At 47.6% G+C, this 6,701-nt stretch overlaps 1 long non-coding RNA gene across 1 annotated transcript; it reads right to left on the bottom strand.

Moving 5' to 3' along the window:
• Positions 1-1,898: 1,898 nt before the first annotated feature.
• On the bottom strand, positions 1,899-2,831 carry LOC149371119 (uncharacterized). The gene is made up of 2 exons (XR_016291852.1): positions 2,745-2,831; positions 1,899-2,413 (listed from the first exon to the last, which is right to left on the bottom strand). It is a non-coding gene; the product is annotated as an uncharacterized LOC149371119 (long non-coding RNA).
• Positions 2,832-6,701: the final 3,870 nt, after the last annotated feature.

Here is a 6,701-nt window from a genome sequence, read left to right as displayed (position 1 = left end):
ATTGCGCGCAGCTGTGGCGTCTTCTGTGCTGAACTCCTACCCCTCAGTAGCTTTGTAGCACTCATTATAGTTTAGCTAATTCTTGTTCATGTTCCTTTGGCAAAAATATGTGGCATAATATAGCATCGCGTTAACGTACGAGCCGGATTGCTTAAACTGGGCCCTCTTTACCAAGCTGTTTTTCTCTCTTTTTTTAATATATTCAGCACAATCACGATGTGAACATCATGCATACCTCAAAAATGTGACTACACAGCAAAGAGGTTCATAAACACGATAAACGACACCTCTATAATTATAGTTGGAGATGCGGTCCCCCTAGTGCAAAGTTAGGCAGGTCGTCGGCAGCTTTTCGTAGGAAATGTTTAACTTCCCTCCAAGAGTGTACCCCCAAAGTACTGATCAACGCCGTTAAAAAAAAATCAATACATATCAACCTGCAAAGCAGCCGGATAAAAGGAGCAATCTTAACGATACGACCTTTACTATGCATACGACAAGCATACTCGGCACCTTTCTGAGTAGTCTGAACAAAGGGGGCAACTGTAATAATCGCACCCTTACTATGGGTGCGACAAGCATGCGTTGCACTTTTTTGGGAGTGTGCGAGTTATAGACACCAAAATGCACCCTTGATGGTCAAAATTTTTTTCCCGTGCGTTGCCCACGGTATTGAACTGTTATTCGCGGGTACGGTAAAATTGGTATGCGCGTAATGGCGAGCTGTCCCTCCATTTCGAGATAATATTGACTGCAACATAAACACAGCCGCTGTTCGCATCACTTTTTTTACAGTACTACCACTCTACGTCCGTTAGCGCATCTTCCGGTCCGATAATTCCTGTAAATATTTGTCTACCGCATGGCTCATATGAAAGCCATTCATAGGGATTGCGTATGACATTTTTGTATGGTACAGAAATGATATACGAACGACATGACAAAACTAAGCAAACATCACTGGAAGCGTACTATATTGAATTTAATATGGACTCCATAGTTCCAAAACTTCACATCCTACCTAGCAGGCTTTAAACGGAGGCTGGAACACTTTTCGAAAAATTTGGTTCCCTGCGGCATTGTATAGTTTCCAATACGTTGAATACGAATATCTCGTTTTAAAAGTAGAGAATAAGCTCAAAGAGCCGCTGTTGCCCGTGATTGGGCGCGACGTCATACGTGGGATCTCCGGCGAACACTGACGGTATTGCTGGGTAATGCGGTGATTAGGCGGCTTGACAACTCGATTTAGAAGCGCGATTTCTCATTATGGAAGCTACATCTCAATTCTCCAGCTCCATGTTACCTTTTATTGGAACCGCCTTACTGAAAACACCACTGTCTCATAATTCAAGCATGATGTCACCAGTTTTAGCGGCTCTGTAGCTTAAGTATCAGGTAAAAGCGACATATACTATGCATATGTAAAAAGAAATTAATTACTGGTATCGCTGCTCTCACCTTTCTTTGTCCGCGTCACACTCCGCTTAATTTGTAGAGGACTAAAAGCCACCACCCCATGTGAAGAGGGCATCAAGAAGAGTAACTGTGCCTGCGTCGACATGGTAGCCATCATCATTGTTTCCACAGATCGACCACACACTACTATGCTTCTTTCCCATCCAATTGAACTCCCGCGTTTTAAATGTTTGTCGTCGCGCGGCGGAAATCGGTCCAGACCGATCGGCCTCCGTGAGCCACTTTCCGCTCCTCTACACGCACACCGAGTTTTGGTCTACCAGAAAGCTATAGTAGGGTGCGCACATCTCGCAGCATTCCACATCTCCTAAATGTCACCTCAGCAGGGACATAACGAAAATGCCAAACAAGGAAGTTGAGTGTGTATCGGATGTTGCTTTATTGTAAAAGTAAACAACATTGCTGAAGATACAGAGCAGTAAGAGGGTCATGAAAAGCCTAATGTAACCAGTATGGGCACATGTGCACGACAGTGACTCGCAAGACGTGCCTCCGAGAGATCGTATGAAGACGGTCTAGGTGCTCCCGTGCGGCTGGGCGTCCCCAGCTCCAAATCGGAGGACGGCGCTCATCGTCGGGTACTTGCCCGCCGCGTCTTCCCTGCTGCCGCAGGCACTCAGCGCATTGCGGGCATGCGTATCGAAGCTGGCTGCGTGGTGGGGGCTTCTGGAAGCACTCGGGACAACGTTCGTGACGGAACACGAAAAGATGCGGAGGCCTGCCACGATTACGCCGCCCACGTCGGTTATGTTCGTAGCTCAGAAGATAGAAGCGTACAGCAGCGCCATTGCCGGGAACAGGGGCTCCGTCGCTCCAAGGGTCAGGGCTTGACAAGTCAGGAGCAAACCCGAAGGGAACAGGGTCACCAGAAAGGCGCGGGCTTCGCCTATATCCAACGGCCTCTCTGCACTCGGGTTCAGGCGGATGTGGCAACCTGCGCAGGCAGAGAAAAGCTCTCAGCACCTTCGCAAACATTTTCCGTAGGTGAAAGGCTTGTGCCAAGCGACTCTACAAGGAACATTAGCAACTCCAAAGCTGTGCATAAGAAGCAGTTTGCGGGGAGTTGTGAAGCGCTGGAAAGGTTCCCAAATAACGCCACAGATCAGACGAGCTATTACGGCACAGACCAAACAAATTTATACATGGCGCTGAAAAGTCGAAATCTCCACAAATAAAAAAGAAGCATTACAAAGACAAGCCAAATTTAGCAGAGAAACTCACAGCACACGGTACAATTCAAAAAAGAATGTTGAGCAGAATCTTACCCTTCACGGTCGCCAGGTGAACCAGCATGGCGATTAGGAGAAGCAGCGCTGCTGTCTTCATATTGGTCCTGCATTGGGACAGACATGACAGCTACCTGATCGGGAAGTGTTTCTCGACGACAGAAGTCGCTCCTTATATATGCCTCTCGTCGCTTACATTGCCCCCTAGTGGCAGTTTTTGTGGAAAGGATAATCGGGCTGGCCCCACCCACGACGCGTTCTCTCTCTTCCACATAAAGTCAAGCTTTAGAGCAATGAAAGGAGAGGGCTGAGTCGGGCTGGTGGGTTCATGTTGAATGGTACGGCAAAAAAGCGCTGACGGACGGGACGGAAGAAGGGACAAACACATGCGTAGGGTTAGACATGTAGCGCTGAGAAATGTGGTGAAAATGGGGTTCCTGGAATGTTTCCTAGAAGGATTCCTATAGTCGAATGCAACTTACGAAGGCAGCGGCTTTTCCTCGCGAAAGGACCCCTTTCCAGCCAATGACGTCAACCGATTCTCATGACCCTGCTAGGGTGAGAATGCAGGGAGCGGTGCCACAATGGAGAGGGTGGTCTATCCCAGACTGGGGATGGAGAGGACTATCCCCTTTTATCTACCACTCCCTGCATTGTCATGTTAGCAGGACACTGAGAATCGGCTGACGTCATTTCCTGGAGGGGGGATCCTTTGACCTGAAGAAGCCGCTGCCTTCATCCGACTATAGAAGGTAGCTGTAGGACCTGAAAAACTCAGATAAGAGGATTAGTCAGCGTGGTACAGGGACAAGGCAGGGGGGGGGGGGGGGGGGAGGGGAATGGCTCGAGTTCAGAGAAAGCCAAAAAGGTGGGGCGGAGGGGGTAACAGGAAAGTCATGGTTTCCGAGAACTGATAGTAGGGGTATGGAGAAAAAAAAAAGGGGGGTGAGTCACATGGAAACGGTGAGAAGGCCGGAAATGTGGTGGAAGATATGACATGGGAAGGGTGCAAAGAGCGATAGTATACTCAGAAGTACTTGTATTTGGCCGTGTTGGTTCATAACTTTTCAGGGGGACACAGGGGCGCAAAAAAAGCCCCGGATGTAGAAGCAGACAGGGCAAGCCCTTGTCCCTGTCTACCTCCACGCCCGTGCCCCCCATCCCGCCCCTGTGTCCTCCCGAAAAGATAATATACTTATGCGAGGTTCTAGGAAATGGTTTGAGCACGTGCAAGACATTTGTTAATTTAAAATTATGCTAACCCTGGAATGTACCTGAGAGATTCAAGGTTTCCTCTAGACATGTTAATCCCTGTTGGTTGCAGTGTTTTAAATTTGTGGATTAGGAATGCTTCTCTGTATTTTCTGTCCCTAGTCGATTTGAAGCCTGACTGAAAAATGAACAATTTGATACTTCCACTTCAACAGTTATTCACTGTGAAATTATCCCTCATTATCTACAAGGTAATTAATCATCATGCTCATATTGATGGCTTTCCTGATCAGCTTATAAATACTAATTCTACTAGGTTTCAACAGCGTAATAATCTTCTTCTACCTAAAGTGAGGACTAATTATGGAAAATTTACCACAATATTTGCCGGCATATCCTGTTGGAATACTTTGCCATGTGAAATTAAAGCGTCGTTTACTGTTCACTCATTTCATCACCGCATTAAAGAGTACTTAATTAATTTCCTGTGTAGTCCACATGCCTAAACAGCAGTAATCCTTGTTTAAAGTCTCATTTTCTTTGCATTATGTTTCAAAGTTGTTGCTGTATATACTTTTTGTTCCGTTTTTCACACATAACATTGTAAATTTTTTTTGTAGATTGTTTACTTATGCTAATTGATACACTGCCTTCCATTCTTTGCAATTTTACCCCACTTGATTTGTTCTAGGAGGTCCCCCCGACAGTCGTGTACTATGGGACCTCCTTCTGTACTGATTTTATTGTATTTGTATTACTATGTGCGTTTTAAATAAACTTGAATTTGTGATGGCGTTGATTATAATGGGTCGACAGTACCTTCTGTTCATTCCGTGTTGTGTCAGCCCGGTGCCCGTTTAATCTGGCACTCATTGTTTGCCCGGTTTTCCCGATATATTGTTTCTAGAAAATATTGGACGATGTGCAGTCCATCTTACCTTTTATTCGAACCGCCTTACTGAAAACACCACTGTCTCATAATTCAAGCATGATGTGACCAGTTTTAGCGGCTCTGTAGCTTAAGTATCAGGTAAAAGCGACATATACTATGCATATGTAAAAAGAAATTAATTACTGGTATTGCTGCTCTCACCTTTCTTTCTCCGCGTCACACTCCGCTTAATTTGTAGAGGACTGAAAGCCACCACCCCCTGTGAAGAGGGCCTCAAGAAGAGTAACTGTGCCTGCATCGACATAGTAGCCATCATCATTGTTTCCACAGATCTACCACACACTACTATGCTTCTTTTCCATCCATTTGAACTTCCGCGTTTTAAATGATTGTCGCCGCGCGGCGGAAATCGGTCCAGACCGATCGGCCTCCCTGAGGCGCTTTCCGCTCCTCTACACGCACACCGAGTTTTGGTCTACCAGAAAGCTATAGCAGGGCGCGCACATCTCGCAGCATTCCACGCCTCCTAAATGTCACCTCAGCAGGGACATAACGAAAATGCCAAACAAGAGAGTTGAGTGTGTATCGGATGTTGCTTTATTGTAAAAGTAAACAACATTGCTGAAGATACAGAGCAGTAAGAGGGTCATGAAAAGCCTAATTTAACCAGTATGGGCACATGTGCACGACAGTGACTCGCAAGACGTGCCTCGAGAGATCGTATGAAGACGGTCTAGGTGCTCCCGTGCGGCTGGGCGTCCCCAGCTCCAAATCGGAGGACGGCGCTCATCGTCGGGTACTTGCCCGCCGCGTCTTCCCTGCTGCCGCAGGCACTCAGCGCATTGCGGGCATGCGTATCGAAGCTGGCTGCGTGGTGGGGGCTTCTGGAAGCACTCGGGACAACGTTCGTGACGGAACACGAAAAGATGCGGAGGCCTGCCACGATTACGCCGCCCACGTCGGTTATGTTCGTAGCTCAGAAGATAGAAGCGTACAGCAGCGCCATTGCCGGGAACAGGGGCTCCGTCGCTCCAAGGGTCAGGGCTTGACAAGTCAGGAGCAAACCCGAAGGGAACAGGGTCACCGGAAAGGCGCGGGCTTCGGCTATATCCAACGGCCTCTCTGCATTCGGGTTCAGGCGGATGTGGCAACCTGCGCAGGCAGAGAAAAGCTCTCAGCACCTTCGAAAACATTTTCCGTAGGTGAAAGGCTTCTGCCAAGCGACTCTACAAGGAACATTAGCAACTCCAAAGCTGTGCATAAGAAGCAGTTTGCGGGGAGTTGTGAAGCGCTGGAAAGTTTCCCAAATAACGCCACAGATCAGACGAGCTATTACGGCACAGACCAAACAAATTTATACATGGCGCTGAAAAGTCGAAATCTCCACAAATAAAAAAGAAGCATTACAAAGACCAGCCAAATTTCGCAGAGAAACTCACAGCACATGGTACAATTAAAAAAAAATGTTGAGCAGAATCTTACCCTTCATGGTCGCCAGGTGAACCAGCATGGCGATTAGGAGATGCAGCGCTGCTGTCTTCATATCCGCTCTGCATCGTCGAGAACAGGACAGCTACCTTATCGGGAAGTGTTTCTGGACGACAAGAGTCGCTCCTTATATAGGCATCTTCTAACTCCCCAAGGTTGCTTACATTGCCCCCAAGTGGCAGTTTTTGTGGAGAGGATGATCTGGCTGGCCCCACCCACGGCGCCTTCTCTCTCTCTCTTCCACTTCTGAAAAAGTTTTAAAGCAATCTTTTGGGTAGGAGGGGAGGGGGGAAGTGTTTTTGTGGTAAGCCAGCTGGCCTTCAGACCAATCCCACATTGCAAGAATGCCACCTGGCTTCCCTCTCTCAACTAGCGCTTTGGCACCACCAGTGGTACTGAAGGGG

This window comes from Amblyomma mixtum, chromosome 1, assembly GCF_055824585.1.
Source record: "Amblyomma mixtum isolate Tamu chromosome 1, ASM5582458v1, whole genome shotgun sequence".
NCBI classification, from domain to species: domain Eukaryota; kingdom Metazoa; phylum Arthropoda; class Arachnida; order Ixodida; family Ixodidae; genus Amblyomma; species Amblyomma mixtum.
This window is presented reverse-complemented; position numbering and strand designations above follow the sequence as displayed.